Source organism: Chinchilla lanigera, unplaced genomic scaffold, assembly GCF_000276665.1.
Source record: "Chinchilla lanigera isolate Chin_1 unplaced genomic scaffold, ChiLan1.0 scaffold00075, whole genome shotgun sequence".
Taxonomy (NCBI): domain Eukaryota; kingdom Metazoa; phylum Chordata; class Mammalia; order Rodentia; family Chinchillidae; genus Chinchilla; species Chinchilla lanigera.
Window position 1 is genome coordinate 4115239 of NW_004955476.1, and position 17438 is coordinate 4132676.

The following is a 17438-nucleotide window of genomic DNA, read 5'->3' on the forward strand; positions in this document are numbered from 1 at the left end:
GTTTTTAGTTTTTTTCCATTTAGTATGATATTGGATGTTGTATTGTCATAGATGGCTTTGATCAGGTTGAAGTAAAGAGCATCTATTCCTATTTTCTGTAGGGTTTTTATCATGAATGCATGTTGGACTTTATCAAATGCCTTTTCTGCATCTATTGAGATGATCTAATGATTTTTGTCTTTGACTTTATGGATATTGTGTATAACATTAATTGATTTGTAAATATTGAACCATCCCTGCATTCCTGGAATGAATCTGACTTGGTCATGGTGTATGATTTTCTTGATGATTTACTGCGTTCTATTTGCTAGTATTTTATTGAGTATCTTTGCATCTATATTTGTTACCAGATTGGTCTGTAGTTCTCTCTCTTGGTTGGGTCTTTCCCTGGTTTTGGTATCAGTATAATACTTGCCTCCAGAAATGAGTTAGGAGAGTAATTTCCTTTTCAATTTCATTGGAGAGTTTGAGGAATGTTGGTATTAAATGTTCTCTGAATTTCTTGTAAAATCTTCTGTGAATCCATCAGGGCCTGGGCCTTTCTTTGTCAGTAAGCATTTAATCACATTTTCAATCTTATTAACTGATATTGGGTTGTTGAGGATTTTTATATCTTCTTGACTTAGCCTTTGTAATTCGTACATACCTAGGAATCTGTCCATTTCTTTTGGGTTTTCTATCCTGTGGTAGTAAAGATTTTGAAAGTAGGTATTAATGATCTTCTGCATTTCTGTAGAATTTGTAGTAATTTCATCCTTTTCTTTCCTTATTTCATGAATTTGAGTTCTTTCCTTCCTTTTGTTGATAAGGTTGGTTAGGGGTTTATCAATTTTATTGATTCTTTCAAAAAACCAACTCTTTAATTCATTTATTTTTTGGAGGGTTTTCTTCATCTCAGTTGTGTTAATTTCTGCCCAGATCTTTATAATCTCCTCCCTTCATTGGGCTTTGGACTTGACTTGTTCTTTTTATAAAAGTTTGAGGTGCAGCATTAGGCTATTTATTTGTTCTCTTCCTGATTTCACTATATGTGAGTTCACTGAACTCTGAGGACTGCTTTCCCTCTGAGGACTGCTTTCATTGCATCACACAGATTCCTATAAGTTGTATTTATATTTTCATTTGTTTGTAGGTATTTTTTAATTTCTTCTTTAATTTCTTATGGGACCCAATGGTTGTTCAGGAGGTTGTTGTTTAATTTCCAAGTGTTTATGGAGTTTTTGGAGTTCCTTTTGTAATAAATTTTCACTTTCATTGCACTGTGGTCAGATAACATGCATGGAATAGTTTCAATTCTTTTGCATTTAGTTAGGTATGCTGTATGGGATAGAATGTGACCTATTTTAGGGAAAGTCCCGTGTGCAGCTGAGAAAAATGTGTATTCTGATATTGTAGGGTGGAAAACTTCTTATACATCTACTAAGTCCATTTGTTCATAGATTTGGTTCAGATCTGTTATTTCTTTGCTGAGATTTTGTCCAGTTAACCTATGTCTTTGTGTCAAAGGGGTATTGAGGTCCCTTATTACAATAGTGTTATAAGTATAAGGGTTTTCCTGTCTGTTAAAATTTGTCTTACATAGATTGATGTTTCAAAATTTGGTACATATATTTTTGATTGTTATGTCATTCTCTTGCAGTTTTCCCCTGACAAGTATGTAGTGACCTTCTTTATCTCTTTTGATTGTTGTCAGTTTGAAGTTTACATTGTCTGCAAACAGAATAGCTATAACTGCTTTTTTCTGAGTTCCTGTTTCCTAGAGGATTGTTTTCCATTCTTTGACTTTCAATCTATGGATTTCCTTTTAAGTAAAATGTGCTTCCTGTATACAGCATATCATTAGATTTTGTTTCTTAATCCACTCTGCCAGTCTGTTTCTTTTGACTGGTGAATTGAGGCTATTTACCTTCATGATTATAACCGATATGTGTTGAATTATCACTGTCATGTTATTTACTTGCTGTTGGTTTCCTACTTTTCCTATCTGTTTAATTGCTTGCTGTTCTTGACAATTCCTTGATACAGACAGTCTGTGATCACTATCTAACTTCTGTGGGCATCCTGAACTGCCTGGAGATACAGAATCAGGTAGTCCACAAACTGTTGACCTTGCAGTTTGTGTCTGGGTTTACCTGCACCCTGAACTGCTGGGGACACAGATCCACTTGTCTGGAATTGTGCTACCAGTGCAACCCGATTCTGTGTCATACATGTGCCCTTAAGTGTGAGGGGATGCTGGATCAGATTGACTGACATCAGCTGACATCAGGGTCCATGTCTGAGACCTGAGAGAACTAGATCTCCTGGAAAACCCCAGACTAAGCAGTGCATGTCAGCAGACACTGAAGGACAAGCCTGACCACAAAGAAAAGTACGGAATTTAGTGGTCCTCGCTGAGCTGCCAGAAAAGAGAGAGACTGAGCTTTCTGTATTTGATAACAAACATGACAAGATGAAGGACTAAAACACAATTTCAGAACTTTACCCCACTCAGAATAAGTCCAGGAGACATCGACACAGGAGAACTTGGTAAACACACATCTGAAATTGTTGAAATGATTGCAGTGGAAGTAAAGAAACAATGTCATCAGGCCATAGAAGGGATCAGGTCAGAAATAATGTCTCAGGCAAAAAATGAAATGACAATAATAATGAAAGAACTATAAAACACATCTGAAGAAGAAACATATAAGACAATAGAAGAACATAAGCAATGGATGAAAATGTTAAATGAAAAATATAGAAATGATTTAGAACACACAAATCAGATTCAAAGAGACTTCCAGAAAATCGAAGCTTCCACTGAAAGCTGCCAAAACTGCTTGAATGAAGCCAAAGATAGAATTTCAGATGTTGAAAACAGTATGGCAGCTAGTGACTGCGAAAGAAAGGATTTCTTAAAATCAACAAGGAACCAGGAAAAATCACTTCAACAGCTGCAAGATGAGGCAATGAGGAATAATGTATGACTAATAAGAGTCAATAAAACAGCAGGAGGCAACACAAATGACATAAAAAGAATATTTGCAGAAATAATAGCAGAAAATTTCCCAAGTATGGAAAAAGAACCTGACATACAGTAAATCAGGCATATAGAACTCCAACTAACCATAACCAAAATAAAACTACACCCAGATATATAATAGTCAAGATCTCAGATCTTCAGCATAAGAACAGAATATTGAAAGATGCTAGAAAAAAGAAACAGATCCCCTACAAAAGAAAGCCCATCAGAATCATGGCATACATCTCAACACAAACCATCCAATCGAGAAGAGCTTGGAATGAAGTATTACATGTCCTGAGACAAAATAGCTTCCAAACAAAACTGATTTACTTGGCCAAACTCTCCTTAACATTCAATGGAGAAATAAAATACTTCCATGACAAAGAACAACCAAAGAACTTCATGAATGTCAAACCATCGTTGCCAAGAGTACTAAAACATATTTTAGACAGAGAAAAAAATGACGACACTTTCAAGAACCACAATAATCTTTTGTCTTGAGATCTGGCTCACAGCCAGAGATGTCTGTCTCTCCCACAGCCACAAGGTATGTCATCTTCTTCGCTGGCTCCTTTTAGGGCTTGGCCTTGTCTGACTATCTATACAGTTTTTATCTTCCTCAGCTGCCTATAACACTAGAAATCCCCATGTCTCTAAGGTGGTATTATCCAAATGATTTAATACTTATGTTAGTTTCTCTTGATTTAAATTTTTACAAATAAAATTACACAATGTGCCTGATGTTTTTCTGGCTCATTTTGGTTCATTATTGTACTTCTGAGATTTGTCTACACTATAGATATCATAGTATTTTTAAATAGTTGAAGTTCATTTACCTTTATTGATGCCCTAGATGGAGTATATCGAATTTGGTTCACAAAAGTTTGTAGCACGATACGTGTGTGTGTGTGTGTGTGTGTGTGTGTGTGTGTATCTATATTTTGTGCACACATCCAAGAACAACCAGATACTGGATATAAACTCAGCTTTAGTAAGTAACCAGGACACAATTTTTCAAAGCATTTCTACCAATTTATGCTTTCACAACTTAATTAATAGAGCTCCCATGGTTCTGTGTCCTCACAGAAATCTGATAGTGTCTTTCTTTTTGCAATTTAGCTGTTTCAAAGGGTTTAGTTTTAAATTACCTGTTCCTACAGGTAATAGATGGAGTTTTTCTTTCCATTTTTATTATGCATTTGTGTAGTCTTTTGTGAAACATTCATGTTCTTTGTAGATTTTCCTATTAATTATCAGTGATTTTTCTTTTTGATTTGTAGGTATTCATTTATATTATGGATATAAATCCTTTGCTGAATATGTGCATTATAAATATCTTCCTCTAATTGATAGAGTGATTATTTCCTACTTAATGCTATCACTTTTGAGCTGAGGTTCTTTGTCTTAAAAAAGACCCAGCTTTTTTTTTTAACCTTTGTGATTAGTTTTACTAGTGTGCTGTTTCAGAAAAATGTGTCCACTCCAAGGGAGATTTCATAAAGTATTTTAAAACTTTACTTAAATACCTTTTGATATGCAGTTCTTCCGGGACTGGTTTTGTGAATTGTGTGAAGTGGTCCAGACCCCTTATTTTTTCCTGTAAGATCATCCTTAGGATCATCATTCTCCCCTGTGTTTAGTGTCGTCATGCTCATAAAATAGTCATTGCCAGCTTTGCCAGACTTAATGCCAATATCTTCCTGTTATCATTAGTATACACTAGATTTATAACAGGTTTTTGTATCTGAAAGTACAGGACTAACACTTATTTAATCAAAAAATACTGTTTTGTATTTTTGAAGTGGCTACCTGTATACCTTTTACATATATCTAAATATAGGTAATATATTAAAATTTAATAGACAAAAAAAAACCATTTTGCAAAGTGCTTATACAAGTTCATATTTCCACAATGAGTTTAATACAGTACAAAGTAATAAAGTACTACACTACATTGAGATAAAGTTAAATTTGTATTTATACACAAATTTCTAATGCTTTTTTGTTAATTACTACAGAATCCAATGAACACTTATTAGGATTTCAATTGAGATTGCTTGCCATCCATACATCAGTTAAGAAGAATTGACAACATTGTAAAATTTAGTTCACCATTTCATAGGGATGTATCCATTTAATTTTTTTTCATTTTTCTCACTTTGTGGAATTTCCAGTGCAGAAATTTTACTTATTTGTCAGTATTTTTTAGGATGTATGAAACTTACACTTCTCTTTACAGTATATTTCTTACATTTTTTAGTTTCTTCTCTTTCCTCATATAAAACTGATTTTTGTAGTTAGAATTTATAATAAATGATCTTACTAAATGTAATTATTCTTAATATTGTTACATATTTTTATAAAATTATAACTTTATGTATAAACATTTTTCTTTAATAATTATTACTCCAATTATTATTCTTTTTAATTATTTTCTTCTTGCTTACTGAACTGAACTGGTGCTAAAGGACTATCTGCAATATTTAATACTTCCAATAAGTCCACTGAATATTTAGTATATTTTGCTTTTATTTTTCTTTGTTTTGGGATGGTATGTACATGTGTATGTGTAAAAGAATGATATTTCCTTTAAATTCAATGTTGCTGAAAATTTATCATACAAACTTTTAGTTTATGCGTATGCTCTATATTTATAGAAATGATGACATAATTTTACTGTTATTGTATAAATTATATTACTTGACTAAACTGACTCTTTTCCTGGTGCATTTACATCTCTTGGTGCATGTCCTATAATAGTCAACAGCATTTACGTTTTAAGAATTATTTCTCATTGCAAACTTCATAATACACATAACATGAAATTTAATTTATACACATAGCATTAACTCCACAATAAAATTTAGCAAGGAACCATATTTTGATGTAAAATACAGTGGCATTAAATATTTACAAGTTGTGTGACAATCTCATCATCCATTTTCATAACTCATTATATGTTGTAAAGCTGAAGTACTGCACTCATTTGAAAATAATTCTCATTACTTATTCCACCTGTCTCTGGCAACCATTATTCTGCTTTCTCTCCCCTTGAGTTTGATTATTGTAACTGCTTCGTATAAGCAGAACCTTAAACTACTTGTCTTTTTTATAACCACTTTTCTCTTAACGTAATGTTCTCAAGGTCCATCTATATTGTTGCACTTGACAGAAATGTATTCTTTTGTACAGAGGATAACTATTCCACTGTATGTATTTGCATTTCTTTATCCAGTTACTGTCAGTGGACAGAGGTTCCTTCCTTTTTTTGTCAGAACCTTTAATTCTTTATTAAACTTTTTAAGTGTTTGTAATACGCACCCTTATGTGGTTACATACTTCTGAGGAACTCCCTGACACTCTTTCTCAGTCTCATAGCCTCTTCAGTGAATGTTTTCATCTTTGCTCTTTGTGTCTACACATCAACTTTCCTCATCTATTCTTGTGTAAATGTCTGAAGGAAAAGATTAACTTTAGGTTCAAATTATCAGCTTTCTTGCTGAGGCTGCTTTTCTTTCAGAACCCTTAGTAGGCTTGTGGTCAGTCAGCCATTTGGTCCCATGATGTTTACCATAAACAGTGCTGGAACTACTTCTGTTTGGTTTCTAGCGCAGAAAAGAACCAAACCAAGAAAAGAAAGAACCAAACCAAGACAAGAAAGAAGGTCTTTATTCTGCGAGGGGAGTATGCCACACAGGACTCCTCCGGAGCTAGATTAGGGACTTGGGAGTTTATAAAGACTCTGGCTAGGTGCGGAGCTTAAGGGGTGGGCTTAGTGACGTGTCAGGAGCTGACTGGGGGTTTCTTCGTGCATGGGACAGGCAAGAGGAAGTTTTATTGCCTGCTGAGGGGAGGAGAAGCGGGGATGGGGGTGGGCATTGGGAAGATCAGCTGTTGTTTTGGGCCATGTTAGACCACTACCACCATAATAATTCAGCAATTCACATCTGGGCAGGAACCTGTTAACTTCATCACTACCACCTTAGACCAACAAGAGACCTGTGGTGAAATATGTCCTCCTAGGAACATGAGATTAATATAGCTAAACAGATTTTTAATGTGGTTCTCTTTATAGTGGTGGATATTGTGGCAAGAACAGGGTTATGTTCTGAAAGTTTGTTTCACTCCAAATATAAATACTGTATGCTGAAGTCCTAGTTTGAGATTTGAAAATATTAGGAGATGTCATCTTTGCAAAGTACTGTGATCAGATCGTTGGGGTGGACACCATATGAATGAGATTATTATTCCAGTAAAGTCACACAAGAGAGCTTGTCTTTTTTTGTCTGCCCCAAAACATGAGGCTAGAATGAGCAAACAGCAGTCTGCAAACCAGAAGCAGTCCCTTCCCCAGATACCAGGTCTGTGGGTACTCTGACCTTGGATTTCTTGGCTTCCAGAACAATAAGAAAGAATTTTTTTTAACTCCACTTGCCCAACAAATCTATACTGCTTTTCATTGCAGCCCAAATGGACTAAAAAGTAGAACTGAATATGCTGAGACGATAAATCAGATCATTAAGAACTTCAGAGACAATAATAAATAATGATCAGACCCTAGCTGGATGAAGAACTTTCATTATATATTATACTCCTGTACTTTTGCATACTTTACCACGACTGTTAATTCTATACTTTTTGGCTTCCAGTCTTATTTTAAATTTTTTCTTTGTTCGTTTGTTTGTTTTCTGGTACCGGGAATCAAACTCACGACCTTGAGCTTGCTAGGCAGGCACTGTGCCTCTGAGGTAAATTCCCAGCCCCTTATTTTAAATTCTGCAACAATGTGGCTTGTTTTTTGTCTAACATGTTTATTGCTTCCAATTAGGGAGAAGAAGAGATTGGGAAAATAAGAAAATATATCATGTGTAGGTACAAATTCCCTATGATGAATATGATCATTATGTCTATCTAAAATATACCAATAAACTTAATGTTTGAAAAAGTTATAACTTTTAGCATTCTTTTTTCATCATTTCCAAGTTCAAGTAAACAGTTTTAAGAATACCAAAATGATCTATGACCATTCACATATATTTTCACCTCTAAATGTTTGCATTATTCAAGTTTTTCCAAATTTTTGATACATTTTATCTTAATAATTTGTTATTCATACTTAATGATTTCTATTTTGACTTTATGGTTTTCCACCCTTAGTTTGTGGCAAATTTTTCCAAGCTTTCTCTTTAAAGGGAAAGAATACATGAGTATTTAATCATTTCCTCTCTATGTAAGCAAAATTCCTGCTAGAGATTACAGGTGAGATTTTAATTGGTGTGTGGATATCTATCCTTTTATTCTTCTCTCTTGCTTCCATCATAGTGTGCTGTGAGGTGTGAAAAAGACTGTTGACATTCTCAGCATTAGGAATAAGATATTGTGATGGTTGAGTGATTGTGTCAACTTGAGTAACAGAAGCTCAGTTAAATTGGCTCTGCAATTGCACACCCGAGGGTGTGGAAGACCCCACCTTAGGGCGACTTGTCCCCTGGATGGCATAAAGGAAGATGAAGAAGGACAAATCTGCTTCAGCTCTTCAGAGGTGCCCCAGTCTTCACTTTCACCTTGAATGTCTTCTCTTGGCTTCCAGTGCAGACTATTCACCTTCAGACATAGACCATTTGGCCTCCTCATATGAACTCAGAGGGGAGCTCCAGAACTTTTTGACTGGATCCTTCAGATCTCCAGGGTGTGGAAGATCCTCTACACACTTCCACATCAGATTGTGTGGGTGACCACTTTAAGCCAATCTTTCAAATTCTTATATATTTATATATCTTGTATTGTATCTATTTCTCTAATAAATACTGATTACAACAGACAAGTTGACAACTGAAGTGTTTACTTTCTCTATTTAATTGTCTTTTGAATTGAACATGTGTGTCCAGCTAATTGAAGTTATGGGTAACCCAATCTAAACTCAACAGATTCAGAATAAATTGAACCCATCGAAAAGCAATCAATTTAGATACCCTTTAAAGCCCCATAAACATTTTTTCATTTGACATACCAAGTGTAACTTGTTTTGTGAAAGACTTTTACGACATTTTGTAATAAGAGCAATAGGTGAGTTCCCAGGTCAGCTACCAGCTTCCCTACCCTCCCATACCTTCCAGTTTGGATTAAAAGAATTTTTTCCAAGTTATAGAACAGCATAGCTATGGTCAAATGGAACTTAAAATTTGAATAATCACTTATTTCCTTTTTTACTTTCTAAATTTAGGCTAAAATTATATTCATTTGAAAAATGATATTTATTTGAAATATTGCATATTGATGATCTACATTAACAACATGGAATATTGTACACATATTTCCAGTTTTTGTTTTAAAAAACTAGAATAATAGAAGTTTTAAAATATTTTCCTTCTTTCTATCCATTATTCTAAACAGAAGGCAGTGTGGGAGTCCATTCTGGTTCCTTCGAGCTTCACTATGTCTATTAAAGTTTATTGAATCCTCTTGGTTATGATGGTTACTGTATCTGTAGTGGGTTGAATTTTGTCCCCCCAAAGTAATGCTTTCCTTGAACCTCAGAAATGTAAACCCATGTTAAAAATAAGGCCCTTGCAAATGCAGGTAAAGATTCAGTCATTCTAACATTGGACAGTTGGGTGTGCTTTAAATCCAAGGACATACTGAAAAGGACACAGAGAACCAGGGCAGAAGACCCTGTGACTTCCTGTCAAGGTTGAGGAGGCGAATGGAGCACCGAGCCAAGGACTGTTTCCAACCATCAGAAATTGGATGAGAAGAGAAAATTTGTCCTAGAGCTTCCAAGTGCGAACGGTTCTGCTGGCACCTTGTTTCTGGCCATCAGAAGTGTGAGAAAATAAATTTACCTTGTTTCAAGCCAACACATTAGAAGCAAGTGATTTTGGCAACCTAAGAAACTTCCACAAGGCCCCCGGTTTAAATTTTGCTGTTTCGGGTTATTTCTGCAATATTCTGAGGTGATTCTGTAAGCCCATTCTTTACTTTGCTCCACACAAGGATGATTTCTGATTTTAGGTAATTAATTTAAAGTCTCCTTTTCGGCCACACAATCAACAACTACAAAATTAGTAATGAATATGTAGTAGGCATAAACAAAGTTTAATTTGCTTAAAAATGGGTGCTGTTAGACGCGTTATATGTAAACCAATGATTCTAAATTTCTGAGTAAATATTAACAAAATTAAATCAATAAGACATTTATTTCATGTGATTTTCAACTATGTTGAAGTCTTAGGGTAGTGAAGGCATTAAGCTGGAGATAGTACAATTGAGAAAAATTCAATAGTGCTTTTGATATACTGCCAAGGGAAAACTTCAGTCTCCTTGTTTGTTAATTGCTTCTTTATAATTAACCTCAATTCTGTACATATAGTTTCATCTTTGGGAATGCAATGTCAAGTTCTAAATTCCAAATGTTGAAAATAATGAAAAAAGAATTTCATAGCAATGGAACTAGAAATGAAGAACTTAAAATAGTTTTAAATGATAGAAAGACACACACACACACACACACATATTCACATATTCAAAGAATGCAAAATTCAGAAAGACCAAATACATACTGGAAAATTTATATTCTTTCTGATTAGGTAAGTTATTTTCTTGTTGCTGAGACACCCACAACTTAAAGAAGAAGAGATTTATTTTGGCTCACAATATGTTGAGTGTTCAGTCTGTAGTTAGCTAGTTTCAAGGCAATGTGGCAATGCAGAGCAGAAGGGCAGAGGAGAGACAGCTCATGTCATGGGGGAAGGAAGCAGAGAGAGAGAGATCAAGGGAGGAGGAGGGAGAAGGACCCTTCTAAGGCACCCCTCAGTGACCAAACTCCTTTACCAGGCTCCACTTCCTAATGTCGCATTTTCATCAGTGGACTAATCCAGGGTAGAGTATCACAGTCCTGTAACCCAATCACCCCCCCGAAACTCCACCTATGAGTTCATGAAGTTTACAGGGACACTGTGATATAAGTCATAAGTTTAGCCTTCAGATGTAAAGATATGATTAGAAGAAAATTCTTTTAAAAATAATTAGTAGTATTAAGTAAATATAAAGAATTTTATAAAAGCTAGTTACCTTCTGAAAATGGTAGCAATTACAGTAGGCCAGAGGGAGAAACACTGAGCAAACTAGTACCGGTGTTAATAGTTTTTCAGCATGGAGAGAAATACCTCTAGTGAGGGCTAACCTATGGAACACATGTTGGTTTCCTTTTAAGATAAAAGATGTCAATGTATGAATTTTTTTCTAGGCTAAAACCTCAGTATTTACGTTTACGTGCAGTGTTGACATTTTGTGATAAATAAGTGAGTTCTGGTTACAGTTTGAGCACTCACCTCTGAAATGTTCACCATCACTGGCCAAGGCACATATACATCCTGGGGAGAGGTTGTTGACATGTGTGACTGCTACCTCAGAAAATAAAAGAGAATAAGAGAAGCTAAAAGTAGCATATACTGAGGGTTCAGATTATAGAAATTATTTAGTGGAAATTAAGAATTCTTGACTCTTCCCTAATCAATATGGCTTGTGAATAGTGCCCAGAGTATTTCTAAAAGCTTTTGCTTAGCAACACACTGTAAAGTTGATTTCAGTAAAATGTATATAATTATGAAAGAGAAAAAAATGCTTACTTTTTTCCCTTAATTTTTTAAATAAAAATATATATTCAGCTTTATGAGAAAGTTAGTACTATTCTCCAAAATTAACATAGATTATTCTCATGGGAATTGAAACAAATGGAAATGAGGTTGAGAAATATGTAGGGTTTAAGAAATAAAACATGAATGGGGAATAAGAGACAAAGTAGAATATATAGAAGCACAATAAAATGTATTAAGAAAATGTAAAAATACAGTAGTCTTACTTTGCTGATTCATATATTCTATTGCCAAACACTTGAATAGTGGAAGTATGGGGATATCTGTCTCTCAAGGAGATTATAAAATTCCTTAGAAGTCTACAGAAAATCCCACAAGCACAGGATATTTCTAATAAAGTCCTTTGTGGTTGAGTAAGGCAGCAAAGTCAAGGTTTACCACTAGGAAGTACATTTAATTCATAATTTAATAAGAAAACAATTGCTAGGAGAATTTCAAGAGGTTAGGAACAGCTTTTCATGCATTTTGAACTTCAGCTGGGCTGCACAACTTTACTTTGCTGGGAGGTTATAGGAAAATCCTGATAGAACAAGACCTTGTTTAATATTTTTTCTGCAGTATTTTCCAATTTTAATCTAGGCTGGTAAAGATCATGATCACAATTTATATCATTTTATTTTTTAAATATCCTCTGAACTTCTCCTTTCTTCTCTCTGGAGTTAACAAAGAAGTTAGAAATTAAAATGTTGAAAACTGGAATTAAAAAATAATGATCTCTCTCTAGGGTGATTTCTTGGTATTTTAACGAATAAAGAAGTGTTAAACACAAAACTTGCCTGGTAAATTGCAAAGGTTGAAAATACATTAGTGTGAGCAATAGTGAGATGCTTCTCGCATTCTTATTTTAGGGATAGTTTCCAAATTCATTATACAAGCCTGTGAAAATTGTATGTCTTTATTTATTAAGCATCATCCTATACCAGGAACTCTTTTTTAGGTGTTACAAATAAAGAACTGAATAGCCTACTGTCAAAGACCACATAATTAACAAAATTCATCAAAAATATAAACTTAAGTATAACAATCATACGAAAATTGAAGAAGGAAAAACATCTTCTTCCAGCAAGTGGTGAGGTTACAGAAGGTTTCAGGGAGGAAGTGATATTTGAACTAAACTTTAATGAGCCTTTGGAAAGGAAATAACGAAAGAGCCAGGAGAACATTGCCTGTTGGGAGAAAAAATCATGTAGAAGGACCCAAAAGCAGGATTTTCTGGGTTTTATGAGTGCCATTTAAGAAAGTAAGATCAGCCTAAGTGTAGGATTCCTAGTAAAAGCAAATGGATTGCAGTATGGATTAGGTCATGAAATCAAACTAAATATCTCAATGCAACTACAATGAACTTTTAAAAAAGAAGTTCATGCACCAACTCATGACTTATTTCTCCTGAGAAACTTTCTAAGGGCTTTCTAGCCTACTATCCTGATGTCTTATTTTATATCCCTTTCTTTCTTATTGATGCTTTCTGGCCCTATTGCAATCACCATTATTGTCATTGTTGGTATAATTCAACTTCATTCCCAGATACAATGTCTGAGATCTATGAAGGTTAATGGTTGACACACTGAAATAACTTGAGAAGTTTAGAAGCTTAACTAAGTAACTCAGCAGTTCTACCTTCTAGGGAGTAGAGGACACGCCCTAGGGCAGCTGTTTATGCCCTAGGATGTAGTGATGGTTTATTCATTGTGTGAACTTGAGAAGTTTAGAAGCTTAACTACATAACTCAGTAGGGAACCAGAGACCTCACTTTTTAAACTGAACCTGTGCAAGAAGAGAGCATGGAGATGGTGTGAGTGCTATGCCCACCCTAGGGGGTGGTAACCTGCTTACAATATAAGGGAAGAACCAAGGCTTGCTCTCCTCCCACTTCTGCTTTTGTTATTTTTGCTATCTTCTGCTGCCGTGAACTGTTGCCCCTCTGCCATGTCACCCTGCTTTAGAGCCAGTTGATTACGGACTGAAACCTCCACAAACTGTGAACAAAATAAACATTTCCCTCTCTAACTTTGGTTGTCAGGTATTTTGTCTCAGTGATGAGAGAAAAGTAACCAAGACATAAGGTCTGGACATCTTCTTTTTGCAACTTTCAAATTCCAAGTTAATGAGACAAGATAAACCAAGGTGTTCTTCCTACTTTTTTGAACACAGTCAATTTTGGCACGAGATGTGTGTTTTTTACTCCATACACCAAGCAATTCTCCATTGCTCACCAGCTGGGAGTCCTTGAATTCAACTTTATTCTGACATTATCTGCCTACTTTTAATTACAAAATCCACAGGCTGAGATCTCAGTGCCACAGGACTGCTTTCCATTTTGGAGTCAATCACGAAGACTTTATTATTGTTTACACATGTAGGTTCATGGATATTAAAAGGTTATGAATTAATATCCAGATGAAAGTGATGCATAGGGAGGTGCATGTCACTTCCATGCCCTCTCTAGGAGATGTAACAAGTTCAAGCATTTCCAGGTATTATCAAGAACCCCACCCAAACTCAATCTTTTGGGGACTTCTTTATATGCACACATGATTCCATCATGGACATCGATGATCAACTTGACATTCAGCCTTTCTCCTGGCTCCAGAGGTTAGGTGATCAGACAGAAAATCCTAACTCTCTAATCATGTGATTGCTCACAATGGGGATCAGCTCACAGCCTGAGGTTCTGAAGAGTCTGCCAAATGTCACCCCATTAAAACAAAGGATGCTTCTATCATAAAAATTTCTGAAGTCTCAGTAGTTTTGTAACTGACTTCAAAGATCAAACATCAGAACAAAAGAGTCTTCTGGTGCCTTTATCTACAGGAACTTTTTCATAGCTTGTATATTTCTTTTTTACTTTTTAACAGCACATGTTTGCAGTACATCCAGTATTAAAAAATCTATTATTTTAATAATTCCTTGGAAAGTCTTTTTAACTAAGAGATACTCTTTTCCTACTGCTTACAAGTACTTCCCACAGTGATAATTTCCAAGGAAACAAGTGGTAGGCAACAGATATTTACAAATGATCTTGAATTTAAATCCCATTTCTACTTAAAAGAGCTTGCCAGGGATATATTTCAGTGGCACAAATGCCTTCCTGGCAAGCGCAAGGTCCTGAGTTTGATTCCTGGTACCAAAAACAAAAACAAAAAAAAAAACATACTTAAAAGAACTTGACCAAGTACATACTTCTATAGCTCTTCACTTCTCCACTTAATACTATCCTAAGATTTTGTTTGTATTGACTAGGGTAAGAGGCAAAAAGAACTGGTACATTTTAGGAAATAATTTTATTTATATAGTGACACTATATTCTTAATGATGTTATTCTAATTTAAATGGAATCTCAAAATAATTTTCATTACAGAAATAGCCTATTTTTATTGGCTTGAATTTATTATGTGAGGTTACACAGATAATAAGCAACAAACAAAACTGTAGAATAATCTTGGGATAATGAGTAACTCCAATCTTGTTCATGTTTTGTAATTTCTGCCCCCTGGTATGAAAGGATCAAAGAGTTACAAAAGTATTTAGAGCTTTGAATTTTTTGTTACTTAATTTTATTTTTTGTCCTTGCAACTATACAGCCTAGTGCTAAATTACTTAGCCTAATTATGCATCTTTATTGATATCCTACAATATGGACATTAACTACTTTAAATTTTATTTCTTCAAAATCTTGATTACTCTTTTTAAAATTGTTTGAGTTTCAAATTATATACAATGAAGAAAATGAAAAGATCATAAGTGTAGAACTTGATGAATTTTAAATATTCATGCCTATGTAATCCATAACAAAATCAATTTATGAACTAATTTTGCATTTTTTGAAATTTACTTCATGCTGTACATTCATTACCAGTGAGACAAAGAGCATTTTGATTTCTACCACTGTTTGTTGAGATCCCGGCACACGGAATCTTTCCACACAGCCTCTTTTGTGTCTGGCTTTTTCTGAACAATGTGATGTATATAAGTTTGATTCATGTTGTTTCATGAAACCATGTGCAAGAATTTTTTGAAGAGTAACATTCCATTGTGTGTACTACCATGTGTTTATCCATACGTCTGTAATTGGGCATTTTGGTGGTTTTCATTTGAGGGAAAATTTGAATTAAAATACTTTCATCATTCTTATACAAGTCTCCGTTTCTTGTGTGAACATCCAGGAGTAAATAAGAGGCATGAATTTAACTTTGCAAGATAATTCTCAGTAGCTTTCCTTATGATCATAACATTCTATACACCCAGCAGCAAACTGTTTAAGTTTCAGTTGTTTCTCATTTGTGACAACACGTGAAAGGAAAGAACAGTAACACCCACGGGCACTTGGAACAGACTTCTGAAACAAAAGACAGACTAATCAGGAAAAACACAGACAGTCATTAACACATCTATTTCTTATAAACATAGGAAATATCCAAGAATGAATAGTTGACCAAAACTCAATTTTGAATTCCATTTGTGTAGTAGTTTCAAAACACAACAGTGCAATTTTGGGGAAGAGACAAGACAAAGCAAAAGGATTTTGAGTGTCGCAACTTGGAGAAAAAGAAATAATTGACAAATGCAGATTGGTTCATTAAACCTTTTTATTATTCATCTATGGAACACATGTTTATATCTGAGGGCATGATTTCCAGTGATTCCTCCAGCCCTTGAGTAAGCATGGCATGAAGTCTAAGGAAGATGTGTTCCTGGGAGACATGAGATAAACTTGAAGTTTAATCCTGTCAGCATCATCTGCTTCTTACAGGAGCTGGGTTTACATGATGCAAACATTAACATTTTTCTAGACCTGCCTTAACTATATTTTACTGACTCAAAAAATTAGTACTAAAATGGGACATTTCAGAAGCGGTAACTTATACGTTTTTTTTCCCAAAATTTTTTCCCAGTATTCTCTCAGTTTTATACACGATTATGCACTTCTAACAAAAATTAAACTAAACCAGCAGGCATAAGTACTGCGCTGCTGCTAAGTGGAGGGTGTTCTGACCGGTTGAGGCAGTTCAAATTCCTCTGTGCTCATGCATGGCTGGTAGTTAAATATTTTGACAATTATTCTTAAATGACCAATAGCTAAGGTATTACAAGTCCCATTTTACCTTGTTTTCCTACAAAGGAACTCGTTTTAGCAAATATTCCATAAGAAACTCCATCATAGTAGAAAGTGTGATGATTTCAAATACAAATATACATCCTGACACTAGGGTTTAATTTATGTGAGATTATAGGTAAATTTATTAATCTTTCCTAATCTCAGTTTTCTCACATCTAATTAAAGAAAGTAATACCATCCACTTCATAAGTATATGGTGAAGGTAGGGTAAAATATTGTATTAAAGCTATATAAGACAAACAAAATACAAGGTAAGCCGTATAGACATATAAATGTTTTAACCATGAAAAGTAAGTTATATTTTAAAATATGTCATTATCACATTAATATAAGTCCACAATGAGTTACTTACTCAATGGTAGCTTTTTAAATTCAATTATCCAAAGCTTTTAATTTTCCTCACACTAGATCAAACAAGCCCTCTATATCCAAAGGCAAAACTCTCCCCAAATATTTTCTCAGAGTTCATAAAGGATATCTCAGGAATTGTTACTGTCAGACAATCAGACACAGGTATCCCTTGTGGCCTGTCCATTAAATTTATAAACATTCATTCCATGCAACTTTCATAGGTCATGGATTCCTCATGGGAGCTTAGCTGTGAAAAAGTACTTCTGCTCTCCCAAGCTATTGGACTCCAGTTACTTTCACAGGTGTTGTT

General features: G+C 34.7%; 1 pseudogene; it reads right to left on the reverse strand.

The window, feature by feature from the left end:
- The window catches only part of LOC102007760, a 112469-nt pseudogene extending 107813 nt beyond the window's left edge, over positions 1 to 4656 (reverse strand).
- Positions 4657 to 17438: the final 12782 nt, after the last annotated feature.